This window comes from Dromaius novaehollandiae, unplaced genomic scaffold, assembly GCF_036370855.1.
Source record: "Dromaius novaehollandiae isolate bDroNov1 unplaced genomic scaffold, bDroNov1.hap1 HAP1_SCAFFOLD_53, whole genome shotgun sequence".
Taxonomy (NCBI): domain Eukaryota; kingdom Metazoa; phylum Chordata; class Aves; order Casuariiformes; family Dromaiidae; genus Dromaius; species Dromaius novaehollandiae.
Genome location: NW_026991301.1, coordinates 1,391,114 through 1,406,986, shown reverse-complemented (window position 1 = coordinate 1,406,986; position 15,873 = coordinate 1,391,114).

Genomic DNA, 15,873 nt, shown 5'->3' with positions numbered 1-15,873 from the left:
ATCAGCTGTGGCCTCTGCAGTTTGGGCCAAGCCAGCTACCACTAATTTAAACCATCCCTGGACAAGGTTAATTGTTAGAGTGTGTCTGAGAAAGACATACTCAGTGGTGCGCCCTTTACGTGTTCCTGGAGGGTCAACCCCTCAGCAGTGGCACTGATCCTTAGATTTTAGGCCTTGTGATTTCCCCCTTGATTTCTCCAAGTCACTTTCACCTCCTTTTGTGCCTCCAATCTCCTTTCTCTTCTGCAGTCTCTTGATATAATCATGAACATGTCCAGGTGTCTGGCAATGCACTGGACCCTGCTCTCTGCCATGCTAAGCATGTGAGTAGAACTGAGACTCTCCAGGTGCATGTGGCAGGTAGCATGGGTGGCGGGGGGAATGGAAGGATTAATAGTGATCTTCTGTTTCTTCCTTAGGGAGGAAGAAAGCTGTCAAAAGACAGCAAGCTAGCAAGAGGGGCATCCCTCCACCAGAGTCTCAGTCAAGGCAGAGATGGGAGATGAGCATGTATGGCAGGAGGCACACGTATACCCAACTTCTTGGTATCCCCTGCTTTGCAGGGAGCCTGCTCCAGAGTTCTGCTCTGGAGAAAAGGGCTGCTCCTCTCTGCAACTGCTCCAAGGCCTGCTCTTCCTCCGAGTAGTCTGCTATACATGCGTAGAAAGTAGTTAACAGTTTGATTAGTGGTTTTCCAATTTTTGAAAGTAGACGGATAAAGTCTTGCAAAAAGTTCATTCTGAAATTGAATGCAACTCAGCTTCTTCTGTGGGAATGGGGAGTCTTATAATTAGCTCTACCCATTGATGAGCTGAGCGCCATTCATCTTGACCCTTTTTAAGCATCAGATTTTACTAATGGGGCTTTATCATGATTAATTTAAAACCTGTGTTTTGCATAACGCTGATTACTTCTCCAGTGTACTGTTGTACTTCGACTTCAGTTTGTCCTTGTACCAAAGTGTCATCCATATATGGTATGGCCCCGAGAGTACCATAGGCCATTCTTGTCCAGACTAGCCTTATCTGGGACCTCTACCCACACACCCTATGCCCATGGGCCTGGAAGCTCCACCTAATCTCTAGACTTGGCCCCCAGTCCTGGTCCCAACCATATTATAGGTGGGCCTATGCCCAGCATGGTCCCCTGCTGGTCCTGAGTCATTGACTGGACTTCCCAGGATGACAACTCATCACCTTGCTTTGGTCTCAGGTTGCTGTCAGTCTGACCTACATTATTCTATAATTCTAATTTTGCAGTGATCCAGACTGGGACTGACTGGCTGCAGAGCAGCACTTGTGGACAGCCCCGGGGGGCCTGGTCAACATAACGATCAATGTGCCCTGACAGCAAAGAATGCCAACAGTCTCCTGAACTGTATTAACAGAATACCCAGCAGGTTAGGGGGGGTGATTTTTCACCTTTATTCAGAAATCATGAGACCACATCTGGAATAGTGCATCCAGCTTCAGGTGCCTCCAATACAAGGAAGATAATAATAACCTAGAACATGTTCAGCAGAGGGCCACCAATGTGTTTAAGAGTTGAAACACTTGCCCTATGGGGAAAGGCTGAGGGAGCTGGGCTTGTTCAGCCTAGAGAATAAATGGCTTCAGAGGGAACTAACAGGAGACCCCCAATGCCTACATGGAGGTTACCAAGGAGATGAAGCCAGGCTCTTCACAGTGGTGCATGGTTGGAGGATGAGAGGTAATGGGCATAAATTGAATGAGAGGTTCAGGCTGGATAAAAGGAAAAGCTTGTTCACCATGAGGACACTCAGGCAGTAGAACAGGTTGCCCAGAGAGGTTGTGCAGCTTCCATCCTTGGAGGTTTTCAAGACTCAGTTGGATAAAGCCTAGAGCAACCTGGTCTGCCCTCACAACTGATGTTGCTTTGAGCAGGAGGTTGGAAATAACTCCTTACATCACTTCCAACCTGAATTATTTTGATTCCATGATTTCACAATAGAGGAAGATCAGCTTCTTAGTTGTGTTAAACAATATTGCATTAGTCTGAAAGTGAAATGAATGTATGGGTTTTTTTTTTTTTTTTTTTCCCAGAATCTTATTTCCTTAACTCAGGTTTGTGATTAAATTCCTCTCTTTCATCCAGTTTCTGTCAGGGCATTTTCCTCAATGCAAAAGAGCTTCAGGCCTCTACAGGCCTTCACTATTCCCAGACCTTACAGGCACTCTCAAATGCAAATGTCTTTTTGTTCCCTACCTACCAACATGCCTGCCTATTAAATTATTCCACTAAACCCACCAGAGATCTCTTCAGCATTCTGTCAAAGCCCTGCTGTGTTCTGGCAAAACAACCATTTTCTACTTCTCTTGGGGTCCTTGTCCAGGTTGGAAGAGGCCAAATTTAGCTGAAAGCAAAGAGCAGCCTTGACCGTGTTAGGTCCTGCTCTTCACTGTTCACTGTAAATGTTTGATTTCCTCTGAAGTTTTCTTAGTGCACTTATCTACACTTCTGCTCCGTTTCTGGTGCCTTCTGCTGCCCTCCGAGGGGTGCTGGAAGGACAGGGATGGCTCTGAGATGCTCCTTTGCATTATGTTAATGTCAGTTTTCAAATGAGGCAGTGGAGGGGCAGAGACACATGTTGCATATGTCCTGCTCCCGCTGGGGCTTCTGCCTCTGGGCTGCTGCGTCTCAGAGCTTGGGGAGCTGCATCCAGCTTCAGGCTCTGGATTGTTGTGGGCAGAAGCATCCTCCTGAGCAGCACCTGGGTGTCCTGTAGGCACAAAGAGCCAGTTAGCTACTTTGTACTGGCCCTCTGAAGAGAAAAGGGGACTTTTGCAGTGGCACCACGCAGCCCGGGCAGATGGCAAGCTGCGGCCTTAACACCTATGGATGTGAGGGGCAGTTCAGGAGATACAAATACCCCTGGGGGCAATATCCTGCACAGGGGGAGAGTTCTGGCCCATAGTGAGCAAGGCTTTGCAGAGCAGAGCTCTACAGATGTTTAACAGCTGGGATGCAGTTTGTGGTGTGAGGAAGGTCATTCTGAACTTCCGGAAAAGTGTTGCAGGGGGAAGGCACTGCCGGAAGGTATTGAACCCTCCACACCTCTCTGCATTGCCACAGACATTTTCCCACAGCCAGCTCAAGACCTGCAACCAGCAGCCCTGGGCAGTGCCAATCCCCAGTGCAGCCTCCTACCTGCGGAGCTGCCGGTGTGCTCGGGACACTCCTCAGCAGAGGGGCTGCAAGCCAAAGCCATGTCCCGCCCAAATATTGCTGTGCAGTTGTCAATGAGGAACTCCACCAGCACCTGCACACGGAAAACCATGGGTGTCAGTGCAAGAGGCAGAAAATGTGCTCAAGAGTCTTGCTGCTCCTGACTGACATTTCTCCAGTGAAAGCTGTAGCTCTGTGGCTGCAGCTCCATTAGGAGATCTGCCTGTCACATATTGCAGATAGCCCAGCTGAGGGGCATCCCCCATGCTCCCAGGTGCTGCTGCTGCATTTAGCTGTTGCAATAGCCATGGGATCTGTGGGGATGGCTCAGCTGTGCCCCAGTGGGGGGAGCTAGCTGGTGAGTTCAACATACCTTGTCATTCATCTCTTTCTGGACTTGCAGTGGGAGTGTGCTGTCCGTGCCTGGGCTCAGCATGCTGGGCCCAAAGCAGATGGCAAGGTTGTGGGAGTTCATCCTGCTGGTCTCTGCGTTCTGGCTAATGTGATGGAGCACAGCCAGCACGGGCTTGAGCAAGAGACGATTTGGCCGGGGCAGCTGGTCAGCCACCCTGTGTGAACACAAGCACAACAAGCCATGACTTGAGGGGGCAGTGGCCACTGCTTCTTGCCGTGAGCAAGTCTCAAGTAAACTCCCACAAACGGTGCCTTCTCCAAAGAGAGCAACGCCTGTGCTTACTTTCACTACTTTACACAAGTCCTGTCAAGAAACCCCCAGCGGTAGCTGGGTATGTGGTTAAGTGCAAGATCTGGAATGACCAGATCTTGACTGCAAGGCGAGCGTTTGAGCACAGTGCCTGCTTTTCAGTAGATGGACAGTGTGAATGAAGGTAAGGTTGTCAGGAAACATCACAGGAAGCCTTGCAAAGGCCCATGAAAGCCTGTGCCTGTGTTGTGAAGTATCAGTACTAGCAAGCTGATAGAAATGGCAGGTTTTTCCATGCGACTCCCCATTTTTGGAGAAGGCCCCGGCCTCTCTCAGCCCCTCCAGAACACTATGACTGGCTACAACACTCACTCTTTCAGTTCTTCAATCTTTTCTTCCCTGCTTGGCTTCTCCAGAGCCAGCATCCACTTCTCGTACAGGGCCGCTGACAGGAGTTGGGAGGGGATATTGCAGAGGAAGTCCTGCAAGGCCAGGATATGGAGATGAGGCTTTGGACACCACGCCTGAGCCCACAGGGAGCACCCCCAGCACTTGGGCACCCAAGGAGGCAGCTTGCTTTGAGCTACCTGCTCTCAAAGGTGCTCACGGCCACTGGCAGAGCAGTGGGCTGCACGGGTCCCTGCCCTGCTTGAACATGCCTATTTGAGTGCAGTAAGAGGCCCTGGTGCCTATCAGCCTGGAGTCCACCCAGAAATCTCAGTCTTCCTCCCTGAGGAGGGTGCTGGGGAGGAGGAGGCGGAGGAGGAGGAGGAGGAGGAAGGGAGTTTCCCGTGGGCAGGCAGGAAATCAGTGGCAGAACAAGGGGGACTGAAAACCAGATGGAAAACACAAATGCCAAACTTTCCCAAGTCCAAAAACATGCCGTTTGGCTTCACTAGGGTATCAGCTTTGAGTCCCCCCTGGGACCATCCAGGCACTTGAGTGGGCCCCTGCAGGTTCGCAGTGTCCTCTCAGAGCTGCAAGGCAGAAGAATTCACCTTCAAGACTACCGCCAAGAGGTGCACAGGTTTGCTGTCCAAGCCAACGGTGTCCCCTTTGTCGAGGGCCTCCTTCAAGTCCCTGCGCTCTGTCTCACTGGCAGCTTTGCAAAATATCCCCTCAGTGGCAGGCCCTTCTCTGTACAGTATGGCCAGGAGATCCTGCAGGAGAAAGCAGATAGGGGTGGCAGAAGAGTTCCTTGGGTGAAGAAAGGCCCTTTAGCCTTAGGGGAGCATTTGCTGGAGACAGAAGCAAGTTTTTGCCTGGGAGGCGCACTCTGCTTTGCTTGGGTTTGCATCTAGTTCTCACTGCCGGTAGGTTACACTGGCAGAAACTTGGCCAAGTAACCCCAAGCCACCCTCTTGAGCACCTTCTTCAGGGAAACCCAGAAATCGCCATCTGTTTATGCTGCTGAGAGCTTCCTTTCAATGACTTCTGCAAGGCCACCAACATGCCCCTTAGGGAGCAGACCTGCTTCTCCTCTTCCTGCTCTGGGGTTGTCTCCACTCCAAAGTTACTTCCCGCAGCAGCTGCGTGGGCCGCACAAACCCGCAGACTTGACCCCTTTGACTTGCACAATCAGACCTGACCTTCAGGCCTTGCCAGTGAGAAGTGAGCATGGAGGGCAGCCCCCCAAATCCCTTGTCTCCAGAGAGCCACAGCCCAAGTGCTGGCGATGCTGCCGTGACACAGCCGGGAGCAGGGTAACTGCATAGCCAGGCTGGCTTACCTGGACTGGCTGGGGCAGGGTCTCCTCTTCCCCACAAAGACTTGCCAGAGGCTGCCCAAAGAGGGGGCTCTTGAGGCCAGAGTCTGGCTGCCCTGGGCAGTCCCCATTGGCCGAGGTTCGTCTTTGAGCAAACGGCCACAGGATCAACCTCTTCCTTTTCTTAGTCCCATCCGCTGCAAGCAAGAGGAAAGCAAAGGGCAGGTGAAAAAAGCCAGAGGAAAATTGTCTGTGTGCAGTGCCGTGTGATGCCGAATGCAGAGCAGAGCCGTGTGTTGAAACAGTGACTCTGACTCTGCGGGGGAAACTGGGAGATAGCTAAGGGCTTCCTGAGGGAAGAACCACCACAGCTGTAAAAGTGTGACCACCCCTCTGAGCACACCAGCTTTCCTGCTTTTTTCACCTTCTAGTGACTGTTTCCTCTGAGAAAGCAGGAGCACACAGGGCACAGAAAGAGCTGCGGGGTGTTTGTCATGTGCAGAGGTTTTGGGCATGGCAGAGGTTTCTGGGACCATCGTAAGGCAGATGCGTCGCTTGGACAGCTTGCAGTGGCGGCAGTTTTGGCTACGCAGTCTGAGCGTGCCCCATCCAAGGTCTGGCAAGAGGGGCAGGAGGGGCTCCTGCTTTGGAGCTGCTGTCAAGCGCTATGTGAGAAGGCAGCTGCTCAGCTTCTCTTTCCAACTCACCAGGCGAGTGGCAAAGTCCCTCCTCAGGAGCTGATGGGACCAAGACAGGGCATTGCTTGGTGCCAGCCTGCAAGAAACATGTTCAGATTACAGGGCCACCCCGCAGCAGCAAGGGCCGCCAGCGTGTCGCTGCAGCAGCGCAGAAACGTGTGAGCAGCTCCAGGGACAATCCTGAGGTCATCAGACGCCTGTGGAGGAGGCGCTTGGGTGTGGGAATGGCGTTGCCTCTCTGCCCAACACAGGTGCTGGGGGCACAGGCTGCTGCTGCAGCCGGCCACCCCACTTGACCCTGCAGACCACAGCCCCCAGGCAGTTTTGGGGTGCTGGTGGATGTCAAGAAGGCGCAGCCCTCCTGCGCTGCCCCCACACTAAGCAACTCCTCCCAGACCTCCCCGTGAGGCAGCTGGTGTCTTGAGGGCTTCCGTCCCCGCCACCTTCCCTCCTGAAACTCAGACACCTCCCGCCAGCACCTGGCAAGGGCCGGGGCGGAGCGAGCCCCTGATCTCCGCCGGAATCAACGTCTCCACGGTCCGGGCACTCAGCGGCACCGGCTAGGCAAGAGAGCAAAGAGCCAACGTGAGCAGCTGGTAGCAGGGGCTGCTGCCAAAAGCCCCGTGGTGCTCTACGCAGAGCAGAAACCCCAGGGACACTTACGAGGTTGTAGGAGCCAATGACCTTCACAAGGAGCCGAAGGGAGGCCAGGCGGGTGACGCGGGTCTCCTGGGCTCCTTGGCTTTGCCTGGGCACAGGGCAGGCACAAAGGCAGAGCTCAGTCATAGCCAGCCCTCGCTGCTCGCTCCCCTGACACCAGCCCAGCGCCTCCACACCACCCTCACACAGCAGACCTTCCCACAGCGCTCGCTGGCAGCACCACTCTGCAACACCCCCGGGTCTGCTGCCTCCGGGCCTCCTCCGTATGGAAATGGGAAGTGGCAGCTTGGGGTCCCAATCCATGCAAGCAAGGAGCTGAGGTGACAGCTCCACGGCCTTGCTGTTCACGTGCCCTCACAAGGTGAAGCACCTCCTGCCGCTCTGCCCAGGAGCTGCCCTGCGCAGAGGGTGTCCCGTTCCCCCACCTCCACCGCTGCATTGCTGGGGGCAGCTCCCCTGGGAGCTCTCCACTGCCTGCAGCCTTGACGCCAGCTGCTGGCAGGCCGAATTCCCCAGCAGGGCTCACCTGAGGATGGCACTGAGCCACAGCTCCTTCACCTCCTGCGACCTGCGGCAAAGAGGAGAAACAGCCTCAGAGCCCGCTGCTCCTCCTCCCTCCTCTGCAGAGGCAGAGGCCCCCAGGCACATCTTGCCCGCTTGGCCCTGCTCCACACGGCCAGACACCAAAGCCCCCACTCGGTGTCCCCTGCTCGGTGTCCCCCAGGTGAGCAGAGCTGCAGGGACGTGGCAGGGGCAGGTGCCTTGTGCACACCTGGAGCTGCTGGTGGGTGCATCTGAAACCCAAGCGGGGCCTCTGCTTTCTCTCCCCACAGCCTGAGCTGAGCCCCAGCAAGCCCACAGAGACCTGAAGGCCAGCACAGTGCTCTTTACCCCCCAGAACAGTCCTGGACGTGTCCCCAAGACTCACCGGAAAGTGACCACGCAGAAGTCACCGGGCCACACGAGGACGAGGCTATTGGCACATTTCAGGCCAAAAACCTCCTCCTCATCTTCCCACTCGCACGCCACCTCATGCTTCCGACACAGCACCCAGAGCTCGCCGAGACGCACTCGGTGCTTCAGGAGGAAGGTGGAGCCGCATCTGCCAGGGGCAAGAGCAGAGTCTGACTTGGAGATTGTGTCATGGGGGCAGCCCCAGCAGCCCTCCAGGGCAGAGCCATTTCCCAGGGGCAGAGCCTTGAGGCAGCCACCCCAAGGCTCAGGCAGAAGAAAGGAGTTTCAGGCCCAGCGCACACAGAAGGCACTTCCAAAAAGTCGCCGCTGGTCAGCAGTGCCAGCAGGCGCTTCATCAGGGGCTGCGAATCAGGACAGCAAAACCAGGAGCCTGCCCCTTTCCTCTTACACCTCCCTGAATTACAGGGAAAGGGTGTTCCTACCCGCAGTGCAGGGACACCCATGCAGAGGACTGCAGGTCATTTGGACACAAGTCCTTGTCGGGAGCAAAGGGCATCCACACATCGCATACGCAGTGAGAATAGGCAGAAGGCCTCCTTCTGGGCAGCCTCCGTGGGGATTTGGCTCCTAGAGGATCCAGATCAGCAATATTTGGCAGTATTGCTGTTTGTTGCAGAGAGATGCTGTTCAGTAAGGAACAAATGCAAAGAGTTTGGCCAAAATCCCTTCTCCTGCCCAGCTGTGGGCACCTCCGTTGGCATTTAGGCTGCTGGGAAAGCACGTGCTGCTTTGCTTGTGCGGTCCTGCCAAGGTTAAAATGAGCCAGCCCCTGTCCACTGATGGCCAGGTGCTGTGCAGGCAGCCCCCAGGAGGCACTTTCTGCTCCCGCGGAAGCAGCTCCGGGGAGGAGCAGTGCCCTGGGGCTGGTGGTAGAGGTGGTAGCAGGAGGAAGGATAGCTGCGGTTGCTAATCTTACTTGAATCTGGTGATGGCGATGGCGTTGGGGAAGAGCAGGATGTGTCTGTCCCTCGTCCTGTGGTGCCGGGTCACCTGCGCCCGGTCACTGAGCAGGAGCTGGGGGCTCCTGCGTGACACAAAGGCGCCAAGCGGCGCCGGGGGCCGGGAGGCTCCCCTGCCCATGAGCCCAAGGCTGGCACCAGGAGCCACGTAGCCAGGGGCCCCGGGCTGTGCCTGCGTGCCAGGAGTGGGGCTGCGAGTGCCCCAGGCGCCGCAGCAGTTGGCCTGGCCCATGGTGCTGCAGCTGGGCAGACGGCTATGGTGTGGCCGTGCCCCACGCCGAGCAGCGCCAGGCACGGGCCGGGCCTGAGCAAGGCTGGGAGCAGTGTCCCTGTGCTGGCAGTGCCGCTGGGCTGGGAGCCTGCGTCTCCCTGCTGCCCTGCGCCGGCACGGCGCCGCACTGGGGCAGGGGGGGGTGCTGGTGACCGTGGCCACCCGGGTGTCACTGCCGCACATTGTGATGCGCCGGCCGGGTCATGGGGCAGAGCTGCGGGTGCGGGCTGGGGGCTGCGGGCACAAAGGGCAGTCTTCTCGGCCGCCCAGCACCTCTTATGACACAGTGACACTGCTGCTGGCTCCCATGATGCCCCCTTTGCTCTCCGCGTCTCAGCCCCACATGCCCAGCGCTGGCTCCTGTCATGCAGAGGGTCGAAGGGACGTGCTCAGAGATGAGCTGCCTTTGTGTGTCCTGGTGGTGGCTGCAGGGAGGCAAATGGTGCCTAGGACAAGGGCGGAGATAGGCTTCATGCTGGAGGAGCTCCCAGCTTCAGCAGCTGGCTCTGTATTGGTGAAAAGCCCCCAGTGCACAGGCCTCCCCACAAGGCTGCAACATCGCCTGTTGTTGCTAGCACAGGAGGACTCGAGCTCTGGAGGGGGCAAGCAGCAGGCCCTGTGCACGCTTGAGAACCAGGGCTCAGACGATGCCCCAAATCCCAAGTTTCACGCTTCCTCTGCAGGCAGTCAGCCTAGTGGTCAGCCCCACATTAGTGACCCCCCTCCACTCCAGGTGTCTACAGGTGGCATCAACATGTGAAGTGGGAATCTCAGCTACAATCCCAGTCTGAGAATGGATTTCAGTTGCCTAAACACTAGCACCAGCATCCACTTGTGATGCCTTTGAAAATTCCTTGCGGTGAGGCTGCTGTGATCTCACAAGCACAGCCAGCAGCCATGAGCCTGACACTGGCCTAGGAGGCACTCAGGCTGCTGTGACCTCACAAGCACAGCCAGCAGCCAGGAGCTTGCCTCTGGCCTCGGAAGCACTTAGGCTGCTGTGACCTCACAAGCACAGCCAGCAGCCAGGAGCCTGCCACTGGCCTAGGAGGCACGGAGGCTGCTGTGACCTCCCAGGCACAGCCTTCAGCCATGAGCCTGTCACTGGCCTAGGAGGCACTCAGGCTGCTGTGATGTCACAAGCACAGCCAGCAGGGGGCGCTGGACACTAACCTATGAGGCCCTGAGGTTGCTGTGACCTCAGAAGCGCAGCCAGCAGCCATGAGCCTGACACTGGCCTCAGAGGGACTCAGGCTGATGAGACCTCACAAGCACAGCCAGCAGCCAGGAGCCTGCCACTGGTCTAGGAGGCACTCAGGCTGCTGTGACCTCACAAGCACAGCCAGCAGCCATGACCCTGCCACTGGCCTAGGAGGCACTGAGGCTGCTGTGACCTCACAAGCACAGCCAGCAGCCATTAGCCTGCTACTGACCTCGGAGGCACGGAGGCTACTGTGACCTCACAAACACAACCAGCAGCCAGGAGCCTTCCACTGGCCACAGATGCACTCAAGTTGCTTGGAGCTCAGAAGCACAGCCATCTGCCAGGAGCCTGCCACTGGCCTCGGAGGCACTGAGGCTGCTGTTACCTCACAAGCACAGCCACCAGGGGGTGCTGTAGAATAACCGATGAGGCACTGACGCTGCTGTGACCTCACAAGCACAGTCAGTAGAGGGCGCTGTAGAATAACCTATGAGGCACTGAGGCTGCTGTGACCTCACAAGCACAGCCATCAGCCATGAGCCTGCCACTGGCCTAGGAGGCACTCAGGCTGCTGTGACCTCACAAGCACAGCGAGCAGCCATGAGCCTGCTACTGACCTCGGAGGCACGGAGGCTGCTGTGACGTCACAAGCACAGCCTTCAGCCATGAGCCTGTCACTGGCCTTGGAGGCACTCAGGCTGCTGTGACCTCACAAGCACAGCCAGCAGCCATGAGCCTGACACTGGCCTTCGTTGCACTCAGGGTCCTGTGACGTCACAAGCACAGCCATCAGCCATGAGCCTGCCACTGGCCTGTCAGGCTCTGAGGCTGCTCTGACCTCACAAGCACACCAAGCAGCCATGAGTCTGACACTGGCCTAGCAGGCACTGAGGCTGCTGTCACCTCACAAGTACAGCAAGCAACTATGAGCCTGACACTGGCCTAGGAGGCACTTAGGCTGCTGTGACCTCACAAAAACAGCCAGCAGGGGGCGCTAGACACTAGCCTGTGGGCACTGAGGCTGCTGTGACCTCACAAGCACAGCCAGCAGCCATGAGCCTGGTACTGCCCTTGGAGGCACTGAGGCTGCTGTGACCTCGCAAGCACAGCCAGCAGCCAGGAGCCTGCCACTGGCCTCAGAGGCACTGAGGCTGCTGTGACCTCACAAGCGCAGCAAGCAGCCAGGAGCCTGCCATTGGCCTCGGTGGCACTGAGGCTACTGTGATGTCAGAAGCATAGCCAGCAGCCATGAGCCTGCCACTGGCCTAGGAGGCACTGAGGCTGCTGTGACCTCACAAGCACAGCCAGCAGCCAGGAGCCTGCCACTAACCTAGGAGGCACTGAGCAAGCTGTAATGTCACAAGCACAGCCAGCAGCCAGGAGCCTGCCACTGGCCTCAGAGGCACTCACGCTGCTGTGACCTCACAAGCGCAGCAAGCAGCCAGGAGCCTGCCATTGGCCTCGGTGGCACTGAGGCTACTGTGATGTCAGAAGCATAGCCAGCAGCCATGAGCCTGCCACTGGCCTAGGAGGCACTGACGCTGCTGTGACCTCACAAGCACAGACAGCAGGGGGCGCTGGACAATAACCTATGCGGCACTGAGGCTGCTGTGACCTCACAAGCACAGCCAGCAGCCATGAGCCTGCCACTGGCCTCAGATGCACTGAGGCTGCTGTGACCTCACAAGCACAGCCAGCAGCCATTAGCCTGCCACAGGCCTAGGAGGCACTGAGGCTACTGTGACCTCACAAGCACAGCCAGCAGCAATGAGCCTGCCTTTGGCCTAGGAGGCACTCAGGCTGCTGTGACCTCACAAGAACAGCTAGCAGCCAGGAGCCTGCCACTAACCTATGAGGAACTGAGGCTGCTGTGATATCACAAGCACAGCCAGCAGCCATGAACCTGGCACTGGCCTCAGAGGCACTCAGGCTGCTGTGTCCTGACAAGCACAGCTAGGAGCCATGAACCTGCCACTGGCCTAGGAGGCACTCAGGCTGCTGTAATGTCACAAGCACAGCAAGCAGCCAGGAGCCTGCCACTGGCCTCGGTGGCACTGAGGCTGCTGTGATGTCACAAGCACAGCCAGCAGCCAGGAACCTGCCACTGCCCTAGGAGGCACTGACGCTGCTGTAACGTCACAAGCACAGCCAGCAGCCATGAGCCTGCCACTAGCCTAGGAGGCACTGAGGCTGCTGTGACCTCACAAGCACAGCCAGCAGCCAGGAGCCTGCCACTGGCCTAGGATGCACTGAGGCTGCTGTGACTTCACAAGCACAGCCAACAACCATTAGCCTGCCACTGGCCTAGGAGGCACTCAGACTACTGTGACCTCACAAGCACAACCAGCAGCCATGAGCCTGCCACTGGCCTCAGAGGCACTCAGGCTGCTGTGACCTCAGAAGCACAGCTAGTAGCCATGAACCTGCCACTAGCCTCGGTGGTAGTGAGGCTGCTGTGATGTCACAAGCACAGCCAGCAGCCATGAGCCTGCCACTGGCATAGGAGGCACTGAGGCTGCTGTGATGCCACAAACCCAGCCAGCAGGGGGCGCTGGACACTAACCTATGAGGCCCTAAGGCTGCTGTGACCTCAGAAGCGCAGCCAGCACCCATGAGCCTGACACTGGCCTGTCAGGCACTCAGGCTGATGTGACCTCACAAGCACAGCCAGCAGGGGCCCCTGTAGACTATGCTATCAGGCACTCAGGCTGCTGTGATGTCACAAGCACAGCCAGCAGTAATGAGCCTGCCACTAGCCTAGGAGGCACTCAGACTGCTGTGACCTCACAAGCACAGCCAGCAGCCAGCAGCCTGCCCCTGGCCTTTCAGGCACTCAGGCTGCTGTGACCTCACAAGCACAGCTAGCAGCAATGAACCTGCCACTGGCCTCAGATGCTCTAAGGCAGCTGTGACCTCACAAGCACAGCCTTCAGCCAGCAGCCTGCCACTGGCCTGTCAGGCACTCAGTCTGCTGTCACCTCAGAAGCACAGCCAGGAGGAGGCCATGTAGACTAACCTATGAGGCACTCAGGCTGCTGTGACATCACAAGCACAGCCAGCAGCCATGAGCCTGCCACAGGCCTAGGAGGCACTGAGGCTGCTGTGACCTCAGAAGCACAGCTAGCAGCCATGAACCTGCCACTGGCCTAGGAGGCACTGAGGCTCTCTGTGACCTCACAAACACAGCTAGCAGCCAGGAGCCTGCCACTAGCCTATGAGGAACTGAGGTTGCTGTGACCTCACAAGCACAGCCAGCAACCATGAGCCTGCCACTGCCCTCAGATGCACTGAGGCTGCTGTGACCTCAGAAGCACAGCCTTCAGCCATAAGCCTGCCACAGGCCTAGGATGCACTGAGGCTGCTGTGACATCACAAGCACAGCCAGCAGCCATGAGCCTGCCACTAGCCTGTCAGGCCCTCAGGCTTCTGTGACCTCACAAGCACAGCTAGCAGCCAGGAGCCTGCCACTAACCAATGAGGAACTCAGGCTGCTGTGACCTCACAAGGACAGGCAGCAGCCAGGAGCCTGCCACTGGCCTTGGAGGATCTGAGGCTGCTGTGACCTCACAAGCACAGCCAGCAGCCAGGAGCCTGCCACTGGCCTAGGATGCATTGAGGCTGCTGTGATGTCACAAGCACAGCCAGCAGCCATGAGCCTGCTACTGGCCTAGGAGGCACTCAGGCTGCAGTAACCTCACAAGCACAGCCAGCAGCCATGAGCCTGCCACTGGGCTGTCAGGCACTCAGGCTGCTGTGACCTCACAAGCACAGCTAGCAGCCAGGAGCCTGCCACTAACCAATGAGGAACTCAGGCTGCTGTGACCTCACAAGGACAGGCAGCAGCCATGAGCCTGCCACTGGCCTAGGAGGCACTAAGGCTGCTGTGACCTCACAATCACATCCTGCAGCCATCAGCCTACTACTGGCCTACGAGGCATGGACACTGCTGTGACGTCACAAGCACAGCCAGCAGCCAGGAGCCTGCCACTGGCCTCGGAGGCACTGAGGCTGCTGTGACCTCACAAGCACAGCCAGCAGCCAGGATCCTGCCACTAACCTATGAATCACTGAGGCTGCTGTGACCTCACAAGCACAGGAAGCAGCCCGGAGCCTCACACTGGCTGGTCAGGTTCTCAGGGTGCTGCGAGCTGACGAGCTCAGCCATCAGCCATGAGCCTGCCACTGGCCTCAGATGCACTCAGGCTGCTGTGACCTCACAAGCACAGCCAGCAGCAATTAGCATGGCACTGGCCTCGGAGGCCCTGAGGCTGCTGTGACCTCACAAGCACAGCCAGCAGCCAGGAGCCTGCCACTGGCCTAGGAAGCACGGAGGCTGCTGTGATGTCACAAGCACAGCCAGCAGGGGGCGCTGGACACTAACCTAGGAGGCCCTGAGACTGCTGTGACCTCAGAAGCAGAGCCAGTAGCCATGAGCCTGCCACTGGCCTAGGAGGCACTGACGCTGCTGTGACCTCACAAGCACAGCCAGCAGGGGGCGCTGGACAATAACCTATGAGTCCCTGAGGCTGCTGTGACCTCACAAGCACAGCCAGCAGCCATGAACCTGCCACTGGCCTTAGGAGGCAATGAGGCTGCTGTGACCTCACAAGCACAGCCTACAACCATTAGCCTGCCACTGGCCTAGGAGGCACTGAGGCTGCTGTGACCTCACAAGCACAGCCAGCAGCCATGAGCCTGACACTGGCCTAGGAGGCACTGACGCTGCTGTGACGTCACAAGCACAGCCAGCAGCCATGAGCCTGCTACCGGCGTAGAAGGCACTCAGGCTGCTGTGACGTCGCAAACACAGCCAGCAGCCATTAGCCTGCCATTGGCCTAGCAGGCACTGTTGCTGCTGTGACCTCACAAGCACAGCTAGCAGCCATGAACCTGCCACTGGCCTAGGAGGCACTGAGGCTGCTGTGACGTCACAAGCACAGCCAGCAGTCAGCAGCCTGCCACTGGCCTAGGAGGCACGTAGGCTGCTGTGACCTCAGAAGCACAGCTAGTAGCCATGAACCTGCCACTGGCCTAGGAGGCACTGAGGGTGCTGTGACCTCACATACACAGCCATCAGTCAGCAGCCTGCCACTGGCCTAGGAGGCACGTAGGCTGCTGTGACCTCAGAAGCACAACTAGTAGCCAGGAACCTGCCACTGGCCTCGGTGGCACTGAGGCTGCTGTGATATCACAAGCACAACCAGCAGCCAGGAGCCTGCCACTGGCCTGTCAGGCACTCAGGCTGCTGTGACTTCACAAGCACAGGCAGCAGGGGGCGCTGTAGACTAACCTATGAGGCACTGAGGCTCTCTGTGACCTCACAAGCACAGGTAGCAGGCAGGAGCCTGCCACTACCCTATGAGGAACTGAGGTTGCTGAGACCTCACAAGCACAGCCAGCAGCCATGAGCCTGCCACTGGCCTCGGAGGCACTCAGACTGCTGTGACCTCACAAGCACAGCCAGCAGCCATGAGCCTGCCACTGGCCTAGCAGGCACTGAGGCTGCTGTCACCTCAGAAGCACAGCCAGCAGCCATAAGCCTGCCACAGGC